Source organism: Sminthopsis crassicaudata, chromosome 1, assembly GCF_048593235.1.
Source record: "Sminthopsis crassicaudata isolate SCR6 chromosome 1, ASM4859323v1, whole genome shotgun sequence".
Lineage (NCBI taxonomy): Eukaryota > Metazoa > Chordata > Mammalia > Dasyuromorphia > Dasyuridae > Sminthopsis > Sminthopsis crassicaudata.
In genome coordinates this window covers 262,917,114-262,932,889 of record NC_133617.1, presented here as the reverse complement: position 1 = coordinate 262,932,889, position 15,776 = coordinate 262,917,114, and the positions used below count along the sequence as shown (strand labels likewise).

Here is a 15,776-nt window from a genome sequence, read left to right as displayed (position 1 = left end):
TATGATTATGATTATGTTATATACTTCTAGCATGTGTTATGTTACTATGTTACTATGTGCTTATGTAATTTATGTAATTATCTGTAATACTTCCCATATTGATGGATTTATGTTTCAAGGTCATGACTGTCCTATGTTCTAAATCAAAAGAAAGGGGGAGATGTTGGGATTACTAGGTGAGAACTGAGGTTGTCTGGATGGTGACAAGGTGAGAATTCAGGTTTTCTGGACAATTACAAGGTGAGAACTCAGGTTGACTTGATAGAGGGGGCAAGCTCATTGGCTGGGGTGGTTCTTCCCAGAAGCCCTTGCATTATCCCACGCCCATTCTCTGGGAGGATAAAAAGAGACAGCAATGGGCGCAGAGAGCAGATCGGCCTGGAGAAGGATAAGAGCTGGAGGAGATTCAGAGCCAGGATTCAAGAAGAAAGACTCTGCATTGCATCAGGCTTGACGGGGCTCTCTGCAGGAAGGGAAGTCACTTCTAAGGACAAGAGTTAACAGCAACTGCCTGGAGACAACGGTTCACTACAGGAAGAAGAATCTGTCTTAAAGATTTGAGTAGACACAGCAGATCTCTTCCCAGAGAGCGATCCGGCAGCTTCTAGAGACGACAGCTCGCTGCACCTCAGTTATAAAATGATCTAGAATAGAAAAAGTCAAATTATTGCAATATTTTTGTCAAGAAAACACCAAATGGGGTCATGAAGAGACTTACACTAATAAAAACAAAGAAACCACAATTAAAATCAAAGTTCTCAATGTCCCACTTAGATTCTTAAAAAACAAACAAACAAACAAACAAACAAAAACAGATAAAAATAGAACCCCATACAGAGGCATCATGGTATAGTGGGATATCCTGATTCTGTTACTTACCATCACTGAATGACCTTGGGCATGGCACTTAGCTCTTGTAGGCCTTAGGTTTTCTCCCTTAAAGGAAGTGTCAGAAAAAAAAAAAATGTTTCAAGCACAGAAATGGAGTATCTTTCCTGGAAGAAGAGCAAGGAGGTCAGTGTTAATAGATTGAAGAGAACAAGACCAGAAAGGTTGTTTCTAGGTCTATAATTATCTTTTAAATAGAATCAATTCACCAAATAATATACCCTCCCCCAAGCTGTGCTGATAACCTATTGTTCTAGTCAGAAAATTTAGGCCCTGGGAAAAAAAAAAAATGTAGGCCCATACCAAATCACTATACATCACTATAAATAAATAAAAAAAACACATGCAAATAAAGAACAAACATTATTTTAAAATAAAAATTTCTTAACTAGAGGGGCGGAGCCAAGATGGCGGAGAAGAAACACATGACTCTGTGAATGTCCTCACTCCCTCACAACCAATTAGATAAATTAAGCCTCAGAAAAAGCCCTGGACTGATAGATACCACAAGGACTGGAAGCACGACTTACCAGCTGAAGAGAATCTGGAGTTTCAACAGAAAAGGTCAGTTCCCAGGGGAGGAAGAAGAGAGGCCAGCACAGACGGCTGGGTGCTAGCATACTGCGCCCATTGCGCTGGGAAGGGCTCTGGGATCAGAGACGCCACTGAGATAAAGGAATCTGGCACAGGCTGTTAGCTCTTCTCTGCTTATTATATAGCAGTTCAGAAGAGAAAGCTAAAATACCTTAAAAATTCAGATAGATTAGATTTTCCAGGACCCTGGGGGTGACTCAGCAGATCTTGGCACCAGGGGGCGTGGCCTCAGCTACCTCCTGAGAATAGTTAAGAGATTGACAAGTGGGAGGATACGGCCCAAGGCAACACACACTGCCTAGTTTAGCTGGAGGGAGTGGAACTCAGCTCCAGGAAGTCCCAGAGAAGCGGAACCTTTGAACTAGGGACCGCGGTTTCTGGCAGACACTTCCAGCTTGAGCGCAGGGGCTTTTCACGTCACCTGCTGCAGACATCCACACCCCACCGGGACTCATAGGCTAGGCTTTGTGCTGCCTTTACTGTTCAGTCTCAACCTCAGGGAAGCCGCTAAAAACACAGCGCCCTCAGGGCACAGCAGTGCTAGTCACCTCTGAGGCACTTCCAGGGAGGGGGTGGGGAACTCTCTCCCAGAGCTCTATCTTAGCTCAGGCGCTAGAACGGCTGCATCCATCCGGTCTGGGAGGAAGCTGGTAAAGAAGTAAATAAATAATTTCCTACCCCAGGGACAGACCCCAAAAGATTTTTAAAATATGAACAAAAAAGCCAGAAAAACCATAGATTCCTTCTACACAGAGAAAGAGCGGGTATCCAACCCCGAGGAAGTTAACAGCAGAGAGACAGCAGATAACAACCTAAAGGGGAATGATTCCTGCCTCCCATCACATAACTCTCTCCTAGAAGAGACTATTAAAAAGTTAAGGGTGTTTGAAGAAAAATGGGGAAAGGAAAGGGAAGCTATGATAGAGAATAACAATGTCCTGAAATTGGAGTTGGAAAAAATAAAGAATTCACAGGAGATGCAGGGAAACAAAATTTGTGAATTAGAAAAGGTTAAAAAATCACAGGAAAGTAGGATTTCTGAATTGGAAAAGATAAAAAAATCTCAAGAAAATAGAATTTCTGAATTGGAAAAAGAAAATAATTCTCAAAAAAAAATTAGGAAAATGGAAAAAAATTCAATAGAGCAAAATAATTCATTTAAAAATGAAATTGGGCATTTACAAAAAGAACTAAAAACTGTGAAAGAAGAAAATAACTCCTTAAAAGTCAGGATGGAACAAATAGAAATGAATGATTCACAGAGAACCCAAGAATCAGTCAAACAAAACAAAAAAAATGAGAAGCTGGAGAACAACGTCAAATACTTACTGGGAAAATCTATAGACCTGGAAAATAGATCTAGGAGAGATAATCTGCGGATCATTGGACTTCCAGAAAACTGTGACCAAAAAAAGAGCCTAGATTCTATTTTACAGGAAATTATCAAAGAGAACTGTCCAGAGATAATAGAAACAGAAGGGAAAGTAGATGTGGAAACAAAATTTCTTAACTAACCAATTTGTATCGATTTAAATATGTTTAGGTGATCAAGGGGAGAGTTGAAAGGGACCCTAAGGGGCTAATTAATGAAGTAGTTTCATTTCACATTTGGGAGAATTGAAGCCCAAAGATATAAAATTGAATATATTAAGATGTAAAGTTATATAAATAGATGTAAATATGTTTAAAAATATAGAGATAGATATAGATATATAATTTGTCCAAGATCATAGAGCTTGGACAAAGAAAGACATGGACCTGAGTATCCTATCTCCTATTATTTTGCTACCCCATACCTGTGTCTCATCACTATTTTTTAAAAAGTTAAAAAAAATCCTTATAGAAAATGGCATGTAGAAAATTTCCTTAAGAAACTTTGGTGCAATGTCTAGGTAAATACCTATATTACACTTAATGTCCCCTTTGTAGAAAATGGAAAAATAATTAGGGCAAAATTCTCAGACATACTGATTTCTAATACATATTTTACACAGAAATTTAAATGTTCTATTAGTTTTTTTTTTTTTTAATTTATGAATTTGTTCAGAACCAGATGCATCTTTCCCACTACTTGTTTCTTCTGACTTCACTCCTTCTGGCTATGGCACTGCCATACAATTTATCTTTGAAATCTTGTGTCTACCTTTAATTCTTTTTATCATTTCACTAATATTGAGTGTTATTAAATTTCGTTACTTCCAACTGTGCCATACCTCTCAAATCTGTCTCCTACCTCTATTCCTATACCTTCTATTTTGTGCAAGTTTGGTTGAGAGGTGAGTAATGGCAGCCATAATACAGAGAATTTACTACTTCCATCAAAGATTTGACAACACAAACATCCCTTCACATCCATCCTCCCTTCACATCCATCCTCCTACAATCAATCCTTCAGAGATCTACAATTTCATGCAGATACTCCCTCTGCTGACACAGATTACAACTTATTTGGACAATGATCCTCAAGATTTGTTTTGGCTGAAAAATCCACTCTTCTGTAGCAAATGAGTTGGTGATTGGTACTCAGATCTGGGCGCAATTAATCACTGGTCCTATATTCAAGGTCTTTCAATCTTGGTAACTTCTATCAAAGAATCTGCTCCTTGGCTCAAAAGTCCAGGATTCTCTGAATTTATTTGTAGGTTTTATTTTCCTCATTCTGTGAAGCATTTGTATTTCTTAGCTCTTCTTAATGCTTAGGAATAGTAGTCTATTAAATACTGGGCAGATGGAGAAGCGATACTTTGCATCTGTTTTAGGTGATTACTGGGGAAAGGGTAAGAAAACAGACTGCAACTGAATTGTATTATCTTTGCTCTAAATTCTCAAATGTCAAGTGGAAATTCTCTCTGATAGTCTTTCAGAGATGTCTTTTCGCTTGGATGTGACTCTGGATGTCTCCCAGGTCATTTTAGCCAAGTTCTCTGCAACATCACAATGTTAAAACCAATATTATAGCAACAACGTACTACCTCTCTGATACTGAACATCAAAGTCAACCACATGCCAATATCCCAATGTCAAAGCTAACAATACTCCAACAACAGGCTGTCACACCATCATATCAATAACACACTAATAGCATGTCAATTACATGTCAATATCACACCATTACACCACCAAACTAACTAAATTATAACTATAACTAACTAAAGAGTAACAAAAACATTGTCTTAAAATATGCTAAAAATGCTAGCTATGTACAAATAAACAGCTTTTTGATTTGCAAAAATTAGTTGTGCTCACTAGTTATTAGTAGCTTGCATTTCTTCTTTTGAAGAAAACTCATAATTAAAAAAAAAAAAGACTCAGCCTAGATAAACATATTTAGAATTGAAATTTATGTAGCTATAGATGTGATCTTGTTTGAGTTTTATGACAGCTCTGTTCTATTTTCTATATTTTTTCCCCCTGAGGCTGGGGTTAAGTGACTTGCCCAGAGTCACAGAGCTAGGAAGTGTTAAGTGTCTGAGATCAGATTTGAACTCGGGTCCTCCTGAATTCAGGGCTGGTGCTCTATCCACTGTGCCACCTAGCTGCCCTGACAGCTTTGTTCTAGATGTTCCTTGTTCCCATGTTTTAGTTAGGAAATGGAGGGTAAGAGTGAAATGTCACATTAAGGAATTAAATGCTACAAATTGAGGAAATATCAGAGGCAGGATTTGAACATAAGTTTTCCTGACTCTTGGATTAAAAATAATATCCACTATTTTTTCTATGCTTTATGTACTTTTATGAGATACTATTTAGATGTAGTATTGTGCAGTAAAAGAGCTGTGCATTTGGAATTTGAGGAACTTGACTTGATTCCTATTCCCTCCCCTTACTTCCCACTTTTGTGACCACAGGCAAAGGACCTGATCTCTTTGTATTTAACATATGCTCTGAAACTACAATAGAATAGTGTTGCAATAGTCCATGTCAGTGATGATAAAGTGATGATGAATACACAAATTAAGAGGGCATTTATGTGAATAAAGATAGCAATAATGATTTTTGAAAAAAAGCAATTGTGAAGATAGATAGAAGCAGGAAATAAAAAGATTCTGGTCAACAGTGGAAAAAAAAACAACAGGAAAGAAGTCCAGCAGAAGTTGTAAACTTATAGTGTGGGTCCTTCTCAAATAGTATATCTCATTATCTGTCCCAGAATATTTTGTTTTTATGCATAGATTTCTGTAACCTATCTTTTTGTTCTGTAAGCTTTTCTTCTGGTTCCTTTAACATCTAGAATATTTGTTTATCCCCTGTATTGTCATTCTCTTCATTTAATTGGCCCACATCCACCTTCATTTCTATTAGTAAAACATATAATGATGGATTTTTAAAAAACTAAATCTCACAGGCAAATTTAGTAATATGTTTTAGCCCTATTTAGACCCACTATACATCTTTCTGTTAGCATTCCTCTAATATAATATATCATGTGTAAAGTCCTTCGCAAAACTTAAAATGCTAGTTATTGTTTTTTATTCATTTGTTCATTTATTCATCATCTCTCCCTTTGTTTCACCCATTCATAACATACTTGAGAAAAGTGTGTGATAGGGTCCTGACTCCCAGAGGACCTAGGTTGGAATGCCTTAGTCTGATGCTTATTAAGATATCTTTCTAGTTGTTGGTTTCTTCATGTGTAAAGTAAGAGAGTTAGTCTAGAAATAATCTCTAAGGTGCTAGTCGGCTCTAGATCTATGATCACTTCACCTCATCCATTGGATATCATTAAATTCAAAAAGTTGTCATCCTGTGTAAAATATAAGGATTGGTATCTGAGGGGATATCAAGGCTCACTAGTTCCGTAATGTGCTCCAACATTTTAGGAAATGATTCTCCTGTTCATTATTTTCCTGATAGTACATAGCAGGAATGAGAAATGAATCAAAGAGTATATGGCCTCAAATAAAATCACCCTTCTATGTGGCTCACAGGCACTCTTCATTCATTCATTCTCTGAAGCAACTTTTTGCATTTTTCAGTGCTTTTCCATACCTAGCACCTTGGTTGCTGATAGGGAAAGATTACTTCCCTTTCTTACTGCTTAGTTAAAGAGATAACTTTTTTTTCATAAGAGAAGAAAATAAGAACTGCTTTAATTCATACTGATGATCAAATGTCAGTGCAAGGATGGAGTTAGAGTTGGGAAATGGAGTAAAAAAAGAGCAATAGACTGACAGCTAAGAGAGAAGGATTCTTGTATCCTTCCAGTAGCTGTGTACCTGCTCTTGACTTTTAACCTTTAGCCTCAATTTAATTCATCTCAACCATAAAGTTGAAGGGACTTGTGTTTTGTTTCATCTTAGTAGCCCCAATGATTAGTATAGTACCCGCTCCTGTGCCAAAGAAATAATGAACATATATCATGTGTTTGTTGAATTTAGTCAAATCTGTAAAGCAAATGAACTAGTATAAACAATCATTTTAGTTCCATGCTGTAACAATATTTTATGATGCTTTGAATGGAAATAAAGATGATATCCCTAATACAACCTTGATGAAATGTGTATCTAATTAGTTGAGCGACATTGGACACATTTCTTAAACTCTAATTTTCCTTTCAAACTATAATTTTAATTGTGAGTTGGGCTGGATTTATGTTAAAGGAACTGATTTGGACTTTTTATTGTTCTCAAAGGAAAATAACCATTGTTTGGGGGGGTGGAGGGAAAGAGGTGGTGGGTTGTGGAGCCAAGATATCAGAGTAAAGGCAGGAACTTACCCAACCTCTCTAATTACTCCAAATTCCATTAAATAATGACTTTAAACACATTTCAGAACATCAAAATACCCCCCAAAGATGGAGTAGAACATTTTGCAGCTGAAGGCAATTTTGAAAGTCAGCAGAAAAGATCTGTGACATCAGAGTTGGAGAGTTGGACATCAGAGCCTGCAGTCCCAGCTTCAACCCCAGCTCCAGCTTGACCACTGAATCAACAACAGTACTGGTGGCTTCCAGACCTCTTAGCCCCAAGATATCAAAGAAGATTGGAAAGTCAGGAGAAAAGGTCTGTGGAACCAGGATGGGTTCCTTCTTGGAACTCCAGTATCAGCAAGATGGGAACCACTGAATTAGTAGCTGTGATGGAGACTTCTGGACCTCTCAGCCTAGGGATACAAGATAGCACTCAGAAGGTGAGTGAAGAGGCTCTGTGGCAGTGAGGTAGGATTCTGGTGTGCAGTTCCAATGCAGGATGAGACATCATAGCCTTGGCCCCAGCCCTGGACATATTTCTTTAGCATACTAAATGTTACAACTACAGTGAAGCAGGACACTTCTAACAGCTCCAGAACAGAAAAGAGTACTTGTGATTAGATTCCCAGAAGCATTTCTGATAAGAGTAGTACAAAATCCCTGAAGTTTGGGACAGTGCACCCTCCATCCTGGAAATAGAATTCTACTTTAACAAAGAATTAAAAGTCTCGTAATAGGCTAGGAAAATGAGCAGACAACAAAAAAGTTTCTGACCATTGAAAGGAAGATCAAAACACACATTCAGAAAATGATAATAAAGTCAAAGCTCCTACATTTAAAGCCTACAAGGAAAATAAGAATTTGGCTTAGGCCACGGAAGTACTCAAAAGGATCTGTGAAAATCAAGATAAATAGAAAAAAAAAAATTCGGGAAAAATTGAGAGTGATACAAAAGGAAATACAAAAAGCTAATGAGAAAAAGAATGCCTTAAAAAGCAAAATTGATCAATTGTGAAAGAAGTACAAAAGCTTATTGAGGAAAAGAATTCCTTAAAAAATAGAATTGAGCAAATGGAAGCTGATGAGTTTACGAGAAATCATGATACAATAAACAAAACAAGAAAAAAAAAAAGGAAAAATGTGAAATATCTCATTGGAAAAACAATTAATCTGGAAAATAGATCCAAGAGAGATGATTTAAAAATTTCTGGTCTACCTGAAAGTCATGATCAAAAAAAGAACCTGGACATCATCTTTTAAGAGAAACTATCCTGATAATCCAAAACCAGAGGGGGAAATAGAAATTGAAAGAATCTACTGATCATCTCCTGGAAGAGATCCCAAAATGAAAACTCCTGAGAATATTATAGTTAAACTCTGGAATTCCCAGATTAAGGAGAAAATATTGCAAGCATCCAGAAAGAAACAATTCAAGAATAGTGGAGCAACAGTCAGGATAACAGAAGATTTAACAGCTTTTATAATAATGGGAGGTTTGGAATATGATATTCTGGAGAGCAATGGAGATAGGATTGCAATCAACAATCATCTACCTAACAAAACTGAATATTATCTTCTAGAGGAAAAAGGGGTCATTCAGAGAAATAGAGAATTTTCAAGTTTTCATGATGAAAAGATCAGAGTGGAATGGAAAATCTGATTTTCAAATACAGATCTCTGGAGAAGTCTAAGATTATCAGGAAAGTGATATCATAAGGGACTTCATAAGTTTTATTTATTCACATTCTTACATGTGAGGATGATACTTGTAACTCAGAACTTTTTCATTATTATGGCAGTTAGCAGTATATATAGATGGCACAATGTAAGTTTAATATGAAGGGATAATATCTTTTTTTTAAATGTTCGAATTAAGGGCTGAAAGAAGAATTTACTGGGAGAAAAAGAAAAGGAGAAATAGAATGGTGCATGCAAATTGTCTGCCATAAAAGAGAGGCAAAAAAAAAAAAAAAAAAAAAAAAAAAAAAAAGCTTTCAGAGTGTAAGGGAAGGGGGAAAAAGAGAGAGGGAGTGAGTGAATCTTCCTCACATCAGAATTGGTTCGAATAGGAAATAACATAATACTTAATAGGGTATAGAAATCTATTTCCTCTGTAGGAAAATAGGAGTAGAATAGGATATAGGAAGAAGAGAGGGTGATAGAAGAGAGGACATATTGGGAGAGGGAGTGATCAGTAGCAAAACACTTTTGAGGAAGGACAGGGTGAAAAGAGACAGAAAATAAATTGAAGGAAATAAAATTAGAATAGTAATTGTAAAAAAAAAAATTGAAGCAAGTTTCTCTGATAAGGCCTCATTTCTCAAATATAGAGGTAACTGAGTCAGATTTATAGAAAATAAGAACTATGCCCCATTGATAAATGATTAAAAGATATAATCTGTGTCCCAAGAGCACAGAAATTCATGTATATCTTTTGATCTAACACCACCACTACTAGGTATTAATACCAACAGATTCAGGGGAAAAAAAGAAAAATGACCTATATGTAAAAAAATAAATAAATAAAAATAAAAAAAAATATTCATAGCAGCTCTCTCCTCAGGCAAAAAAAAAAAAAAAATGATGGGATGCTCATCAATTGAGGAATGGTTCAATAAACTGTGTTATGTATTTGTGATGGAATATCATTATCTGGGTATTGATAAGCATGATGACCTGGGGGGGGGGGGAACAATTGAAAATGGAGAGTCCTCCATGCACAAAGTGAAATGTACTGTATACAAAGTAATAGGAATTTTCTGGGATGACCAGCTGTGAATGACTTTGCTCTTCTCAGCAGTACAATCATCCGTGATTACTTTAAAGGACTTATGATGAAAAATTCTATTCATATCCAGAGAAGGAACTGATTGTATCTGATAAATTGAAGCATTCTCTCTTTCTCTCTCTATCTCTTTCTTTTTAATTTAATTTTTCTTGAGGGTTTTTATTTTCATTAGGACTTTCTTTCACAGCTTGACTTTTATGGAAATGTTTTGCATAACTTCATATGTGGTTTTCTTAATTGTGGATGGAGATAAGGGAGAGAACCCAGAATTCAAAAACCTTAAAAACAAATGTAAGAAAATGTTTTGAATGTAACTGGAGAAAATATTTTAAAAATAAAATTAAACTTAAAAAATTAAATAATCATAAATAATTTTTAAAACTCAAATCATTTAGTAGGTCAGGTTTGGTTGCCCTGACTCCTTTATTAAAATATTAAGAGGAGCTTCCTTCCAATGTACCTAGGCAGCACAATAAAATATCTTTAAAACCCACCTTCACCACAACTAGTATGGATTCCCTGGCATATACTCCCTCAACAATATAAGGCTGCCAGGATTTAATCCTGAACTGAGAATAACACAGCATCTATCTCCCAAGTGTCCAATCACTGAGCTAGTATACTTTGTCTAGTGGAAATAGTCAAGGGGGCTCCATGGAAGCTGTGTATACCAGTTACATATGTAAAAAACACTTGTAAACATCTGTACAAATTTTCTCTTGCTTACATGGCTGCCTGCCTATTTTTAGGATTCTTAATCCTAACAGCTATTTATTGAATAAAAATAAATAATAACAAACTTTTTTTCAAGCTTTAGTGTATACATTTTATGTCAAAGAGGAAAAATTCTTTAAAAATTAGGTGTTTCTAAACATATTCTTAGACTGTGAACTATGAAAATATTCTTACTGTGGTAAATCAGGAAAGATGTCATCTCAAGTCATTTTTTTCTATTTTACTTGCACACCAGGAGACAGTTATTTGCATATGCATTCCATCCTCATGAAAAATGTATTATTCATTGTTGCGTTACTGAATGAAAATGAAGAAAAAAATTACAATTTGAAATAAGACTCCATGACAGGGAAATACCAATATCTCCATTTCTCAAAACTCTTACTGCCAATCTTATGCAGCACTAATATGCTTATTAAATGCATTTGCCATAAATGGGCGTGTCCACATACCTTGAAGTACTACTTTCAATCACTGTCAGAAAGATTTGGGTGGCTTTTACCTGCCAAGACATCTAACCCCATGTCACTTTGCTTACTATTTGTTTTTTTTAATTTTTTATCTTAAATACTAAATGGATAAGGGTCAATATGAGGCTTTTGCTCTTATCAAAGCCTTCATTTTTTCCACTGTCAAGTAACAGAATCTGATCTTGTTCTATCACAAGATAAATACTGTTACCAACAATTCAGAGTTATAACATTGTTACTATCCGTCTTTTTTTCTTCCTACACTACATCCATTATAAAGTTAAAGGAATAATGTCTCAGATTACTTTTTTATAAGTGTTACTAGCAATGAGATGCTATATACTACATATTTCATAATAGTGAGAGTATTGAAGATTGACTTACTAGTATGTAGAAGGGAAAAGAGATTTTTTTTTTGCTTTTTTCTCTTAAAAGGCAGTTTTGAACTTAACACTTTTGTGGCAATAATATGAATTGTCTATAAAAAGACGACAGCAGGCAAGGTATAACAGGATCAGTAAGGATAATTTTGTTTTAGTAAAAAACTGGAATCAAAATATTTATCCATCATTTAGTGACTAGCCGAATATACTGTGGTACATAAATGTGATAGAATATTATTGTAGCATAAGAAATAATGAATATGAAAACTTCAGGGAAACATGGAAAGATTTGTATGATGCAGAGTGAAGCCTTTATAAGCAGGATTCCTTCTCCTTTCTGGATTTTCATGATATAACAACTCCCCTGACTCATTTCCTCCTTGTCTGAACCTTTATCATTAATACCATAATTCCTTAAAGTATCCTTTAGAGAACTATGCTAGCTCTTTTCATTTTCTATCCTTTCTGTCTGATACTCTAATCAGTTTCCAGGGATTTAATTATCATTTTTATGTAAATGATTCATGAATCTATATCTATCTATCTATCTATCCATTCTTGTTTGTTTGTTTGTTTTTCCCCCTGAATATCAGTCTTGCTGTTATCAGTTGTTTATTGACTATTTTAAATTGGAGATTCCAGAGAAATCTGAAAGGATGCATCTAAAACTGAATTATCTTCCTTCCTTTAAAACCCCTGTCTTTTGAACTTTGTTATTTTTTTCAAAGACACTTCTGTCATTCCAGTTTTTGAGGTTTATCATCTTGAAATTATTGTCATGTCCTTAATCTTCTTCACTTCACATATATAATTAATTGGAAAATTTGCTTTTTAACCTCATAATATCTTTTGCATTCAGTCATTTCTCTTCACTCATATATCTACACCCATAGTTCAGGCCTTCATTAATTCATGTTTATTGTCATCTCTGTCTCAAATCTTTTCCTATTTTATTCCATTCTACACACTTCTATAAAGGTAATTGTCCTTAAGGTCAGATTGGACCATGAGACTCTCCCTACTCAGTCTACATAATAGGTTCCATACTACTTTGGGGATAAAATATAGACCCCTTAGTTTGGCTTTTAAAGCCTTTCATAACTTGGTCTTAACTTAATTTTCTAGTATCATTGAGCATTATTCCTGCTTTTGCACTCTTCAATCTCTATGCCTTTGTACTGGCTACCCAACATGCCTGGAATGCATGTCTCTCCTAACCTATGCATCATGTATGGTTTATCCCTTTTTCTTTCTTGATACTGATTGAATATTACCTTCTACATGAAGTCTTTCTTGATTCTCCTGCCAATACCAAAAACTGCATTTAACTTTAAAAAATGCTTAAATGTTAAATATTTATTCTGTTTGTCTTTGATATTTATGTTTTGTCTAGAGTGTGAGTAGGGATTAATTAATTAATTTTATTTGTTTCCCCATAACGTACTAGGATGTGACACATCAGAGAGTACAGGTATTAATAAATGGTTGTTGATTAGTCATTTGAACATGTATAAGGACTAAAATAGCATAAAGCAAAAAAACAACAATCAAATAAAATTGATGGGACTTTAATTATTTAATAAATATACATATGTATATATGTATATATATATATGTGTGTGTATGTGTGTATATATTTATGTATGTATATATATATATGTGTGTGTGTGTGTGTGTGTATGTATATACACACACACATATATGCTCTGAAAAGGTGATGAGGAAATGCTTTTCCCTTTTTTTATTGAAAAGGTGAAGGTCTATAGGTTTGGAATGTTGCTTATGCTGATAGATATGGTTACCATTTTGTTGTTTTTATTCACCTTTTTTTTTGTGTGTGTGTGTTTTGTTAGAGAAGGTCCACATGCAGAAAGGATATAGTGAAAAACACAGTGGAACAGTGCATTGGATTTAGGTGGTATAGTATATTAAGTGCCAAATCTGCAGACAGGAAGATTCATCTTCGTGATTTCAATTCTAGTCTCAGACACATACGATCTGTGTTACCTGTGACAAATCACTTAATCTTATAATTGTAGAATTACTACTGTAACTGTAGTCAACTGTAAAATAAATTGGAGAAGTGATTTTTTAATGAGAAAACCTTAAATGGGGTCACAAAGAGTTGTACATAAATGAAAAACAACTCAACAACAACAACAATATAGTGGTGTGGACCCAGAGTTTGGAGTCAGAATAGCTGAGTTCAAATACTAGCTCCTCTATTTACCATCTTGATAATCTTAGAGAAGAATAGCATTTTAACCAATGGCCTCTGCTATGTACTTTGCACTGTTTCTACAAAATCAGTTATCAAATGTGCATGCAAAGTCCTTTTAGATGGGATGTGGAGTAACTTGGCTGGAATAGGCATATTGTAGAAGAATGAGACCTCCACCATAACATTTAATGCTTACTGATTAATTAATTGATTAATCATTGGTAAAATTAACCACTGATTATTTTCTGGTAAAACTTTTTTTTAAAAAAAGAATTATTTATCACAATCAAAAGAAGGTCCAGTCGAACTCTTGTCTCTTAAGTTCTTCTCTTGTCTCCATTTGGGGTTATTTCTTGTCTTGGAGCTTGTACACAAATGCTCCAGTTATTCAACAATTAACTAATAAAAATTTAAGATTGGGGTAGATTTCTCATTCTTCTTCTGCAACATGACTATTCTATGCCCCTTTATTCCCTTAAAAAGGATTAAAATATTTATTAATTTATGAATACTTATATTCATAAGTTTTTATGAAAATATCATAACATTTTTCAGTTTCTTAGAAAAGCAAAGTTCAAAGTACACAGCAATAGTCATTCCATGATTTTCAATTTTAGTATTATCTTTATGTCTTCATTCTCACTTATCACTCATATTTAGTTCATTAAGGAACCTTGTCTTTTTTATCCTCATAAAATCTTCTCTAATATGTCCCCTTCTCACTCCTTTAGCCATCCTTTAGCCATCCCAAAGTTCAGGCATTCATATCCTGTCATATAAATTATTGCAATAGCCTTCTAACTGGTTTTGTTCCCAATCCAGTATATCCTCCATTCAGTTCCAAAATGTAATTTTTCCTAAAGCATAGGTAGGCAAATGTAATGGTGGGCTTTATGTGTCGCTCCAGTCAATATACTTGCAAAGAACTTTGTTGCAACAATCATTCAGTTCCATCAAGAATGTAAACTATGTGATAATAATTTGTATTTTTAAATTAAGTTGGAAGGACCTGAAATGCGTTTTAAATGATGGAATGAAATAATAAGACATGCTTTTGGGGCTATGTATAACACAGCAAAATGGTTCAGCAGCAGGTGATTATAGTTAGTTGTCATGTCTAGAAGTCAAGATTCACTGAGAGGGAATTACCCTAATTTCTTTTATGGTGGGTGGAATAGTGATTTTATCTTCCCCCCACTTACAATCATTGACAAGGTGATGACCTTGTAAACTTCAAAATGCCAGAAGATCTAAAGTTCACATCAGCATTGGTAGAAATATTTCCAGAGCAATTGTGGCTAATGTCAGCTTCAACAGTGGATGCTGAAAGTCACACATAAGGCAAACTAGATATGGTGAGGAAAGGCAAACTCAGGAATTTATAAGGGCATCAATTTTGGATCACAACAGATGGATTCATCCAAAGAGCATCTTATGAAAACTCCATGAAAAGAACAAAAGGACTTCCAGTAACCTGTAGCTGTGGGTTTACCTTTGGACAACATGTGTGCTTTAAGTTTGAACTCACATTCCCTAGGGCCACTTTTTGTATAGCCAGAAAATAAACCCCTGTTGACTTGGAGATTTAAAAAAAAAATTATAATGGCCTTGCTATACTTACTTAATAGATACTTTTTTCAGGTTGATAATCAATCAGGTTGGAAGATTCTCCAATAGTAGGAAAAAGCCCCATTATGCTCATGATTGCCTCTAGGCTTTTGAATAGGAGTAGTCAGATGCTCTCTGGAAATATGACCTACAAATGTGAGTGAAGATTGGAAAAATAACCTTAGAGGTGGTGCTGCGCTTATGTTATCCTATCTATTTAATAAAATCCAGTAATCCCCTCTTAATATGTAACTAAATACCAGTGTGGGTTGGCACCCTCTTTGCAACTTTGAGAATTATTTAAAGTCCTGAGAAATAAAGCACTTTGCCTATGGACCCACAAACAGTAGGTATCAAAAGTGAAGCTTAAGTGAAGTCTTCCAAGCTCTCAAAACAGCTT

General features: G+C 35.1%; 1 long non-coding RNA gene across 1 annotated transcript; it reads right to left on the bottom strand.

Moving 5' to 3' along the window:
• Window positions 1-840: 840 nt before the first annotated feature.
• On the bottom strand, window positions 841-15,491 carry LOC141553910 (uncharacterized). Its single transcript, XR_012485716.1, has 3 exons — window positions 15,390-15,491; window positions 10,869-10,991; window positions 841-936 (listed from the first exon to the last, which is right to left on the bottom strand). It is a non-coding gene; the product is annotated as an uncharacterized LOC141553910 (long non-coding RNA).
• Window positions 15,492-15,776: the final 285 nt, after the last annotated feature.